Here is a 3,634-nt window from a genome sequence, read left to right as displayed (position 1 = left end):
GTGGAGTCATCTATTTGGCTTTTCAACTCTTTTAACGTCTGATTTATGTATTTTGGGGCTCTTTCATTGGGTCCATAAATATTTATTATGGTTAAGTTGTATCTTAAATAAATAGATGAACAGGTATAACTTAGATGGACCCTAGTACACTCACTACTAACCATTTTAGGAGGTAGAACATAAATTTTAAGAATTATATTTAGCCATTTGACTGCATTGTTCCAGCCTTAAGCCCCAAACCAAGATAAATAATTCCTTTAGATGACTGTGTTGTTGGTATGTGCCATCGAGTCAGACCCGACTCATAGCAACCCCTCCTTGGGTTTCGGAGGCTGTATCACTATGGAATTAGATTGCCCAACTTTCCTTCCAAGGAGTGGCTGGTGGGTTTGAACTGTCAGCCTTCTGGTTAGCAGTCACGTGCCTTAGGCACTATGCTACCAGAGCTCCCATTAGATGACTAGCTATGTCTAATTATTATCAGCATCTACTATGTTTAATTAGTATCAGCATCTGTAACCCTCCCCCCTTTCTTGGTTGTTATTATTGTTGCAAAAGCATACATAACGTAGCATTTGCCCATTCATCCTTTTCCCTACGTAGGCTTATTGACATCAGTTACATTAGTCATGCTGCACAAACTAAAGTACTTTAGACTACTATCTAAAGAGTACTTCTCCCTATTTCCTCTCCCAACCCCTATAACCACTAATGTTTCCGTATATATATCTATTAATATCATTCCATAGGGAGCTCTGGTAGCATAGTGGCTAAGACACCTGCCTGCTAACCAGATGGCTGGTGGTTCAAACCCACCAGCCACTCCTCGGAAGGAAGGTTAGGCAATCCTACTTCCATAGTGATACTGCCTCGGAAACCCAAGGAGGGGTCGCTATGAGTCGGGTTTGACTCGATGGCACATAACAACAACAACAACATCATTCCATAAATGTGAGAATATACAATTTTTGTTTTTTTGTGATGGACTTATTTTGCTCAACACATCCTCAAGGTGCATCTGAATTGTAAGAAGTTTCAGGAACTCGTTTTTCTTTATTGTTGAGTGCTATTCCATTGTATGTATGTGCCATATTTTATGTATCCATTCATCAGCTGATGAGCAATTAGATTGTTTTCATCTTTTTCTTATTGTGAATAATATTGCAATGAACATAGGTGTGCACATGTCTGTTTGTGTCACTGTTATTAGATACATAGGTATCTATGTGTCTAATACCTTGAAATATGCCAGATCACATGGCAGCTCTACCTCTAGTTTTTTAACCTGCCAGACTATTTTATACAATGGCTGCACTATTTTGTATCCCCAAAAGCAAACTCTAAGTGTTCCAATTTCTCCACATCCCCTCCAACAGCTGTTATTTCCAATTTTATTTATTGTTTCTCATAATTAAATTTAGGTGATCAGGCACTCTGAAAAACTTGAAACTCATTCTTTCTGAAAACAATGAAAGATTAATGGACATGTCCTATCCCCAAGACTCCAGAGGTCTTGTGGTAATGGTTCATAGATCTTGAAATTGTCATGGCTTGATTTCTATTTTACTATTCTTTATAATATTTGAGTATATATGAATCTCTTACTTGATTTATATATGTGACCTGATCATCAAATAATCAACATTTTTTTGTGTTGTTGTTCAAAGTTTCTGATGAAATTATATATAAGTACTGATTTAATTGGTAATGATGTGCTGACCTACTTTAAAGCTATTTATCAAATAGGCATTCCAATCTCTTAATGGTGTTCTTAGTATTTTATTTTTGACAGTTATTAGGTGTTAAAAGTAAGAATTGGAGAGGAAGACCCTCAGCCAACCCCATGGTTGGTGACTGACCATATGCCAGCACCCACAGGACTGCTCATGTACACTGATTCTTTGCCAACCTTGGGGTCCATGGAATAAGTTTTGTCTCTCTCAGGTCTGAACTCTGTTCCCCTTTTGTTTTGAGTTCCCCGTCTTATTGAAGCAACTCAGCCTAGGCATGACTTGGGCTTGGATCCCAGAACTCATCTTGGTGAGTCAGCATTTTTTTTTCCCTGTTTATTCCCTGTGCCTTTGGACAGCCTTTTCACTGGGACCTCAGTTTAAGTATAGTCGTTGTTTTGGTTCTCTAGTGCTGCTGTAACAGAAATACCACAAGTGGATGATTTTAACCAACAGGGAATTATTCTCTTAGAGATTAGGAGGCTACAAGCTTGAGTTCAAAGTTCCAGCTCTAGGGGCTAGGTGAAAGCCTCTCAACCTTGGGCTTCAGCTCTGCTTCCTGCTCATGGCCCATTGAAGCTAGAGGCTTCTTTTAACTCAGGCAGCTGCTGGTTGCTTAAGCTGACAAACCCAAGGTCAATGAATAAAATGGCACAGACCTAAAATTATCAAACAACACAGCATGCTACTAGTTCAAGTCCAGAAACAGTCTCCAGATCAGCAGACAACATTTCAGGCCACTGAGATGAAGACTCGGCCACATGAAGGATCCAGATGTGCCAAAAAGCTCAAGACTTTTCCCAGATCATCTTCTTATATACTGGAAGCAGACCACATCCCCGAGGCAGCTACTCAGCTACTCATAGTAGATTCTACCATGGAGTTGATTCTACCATGGAGTGGGGAATCCCAGCTGCCCAGTGACTTAAAACGAGGCCCAGTCAAGTAGAAACATAGCCTAAACTACCACAATTGTCCTAGGGATTGTAAGCATGGACTCCGTATGTTCTAAATCTCCTTCTCCCCTACTCCTAAAACCCTGCTTCATGCATCTTCTCAGTACAGACTTTATGTTGTGGGATTTTGAGTAAGCATACTGACGGTAACAAAGATGACTTGAATTTCTAGTGGCTTCTTCGGGGGAACTGAGTTCCCACTTGTTTTGTCTTTTCACTTCAGAGTAACATGTTGGAGTTTTTTTTTAAAGTGGATTAACTATATAAAGGATGGAATCGGTAGTGGCCTTTTTGAGAAATTTTTGTTTGATACCTGGATTTTGTCATTAGTTATTTAAGCACAATACTTGGACCAAGTCCAATGCGAATTTAATAGGGTACCATAAGGAAAGTTGGACTGGGTTCAACAGAGACTTTTGGTAGATTTTAAAAGGGTGAGTTCAAACTTCTCTATCTGGGGCTCTGGCAAATTCAATAAATTATGGACCCCAGAGCTCTTTTCCTTTCTGTAGAAATGGGTTAACTTTACTAAAATGATCTTGGAGTTATACTTGATACTTTAGGGAACTGGGTTCTTATTTTCTTTCTTTTGTGTTGTATTGGTTCAAGAGTGTGCTTCTATCTAAAACTGTTGATTGTTTCTTTATGCCTCATTTGTTTCTTGAAACTTTGACTTTGATCCAGGGAGAACCCTGGTTTTCTTGCCTACCATTGGGCTTGGGACCTGATTGCCAGATATTATGGATCATTTTAAGTGTCATTCCTCATCTCTTTCTAGAAAATCAGCTCCCTATGTGTTCTCTTATTCTTAATTCTTCCACCCATCTTTCTAAATGGTACAATTTCACTAAAAATGATTTACATAGTTGGTAACCATTTCAAGAAACTTTTTGATATAAATGATTTCATTTGGAAAGTGCACTAAGAAAAAAGGATACATTGTTTATT

Source organism: Orycteropus afer, unplaced genomic scaffold (genome assembly GCF_000298275.1).
Source record: "Orycteropus afer afer isolate SDZICR_OR568_19922 unplaced genomic scaffold, OryAfe1.0 scaffold00599, whole genome shotgun sequence".
Taxonomy (NCBI): domain Eukaryota; kingdom Metazoa; phylum Chordata; class Mammalia; order Tubulidentata; family Orycteropodidae; genus Orycteropus; species Orycteropus afer.
This window is presented reverse-complemented; position numbering follows the sequence as displayed.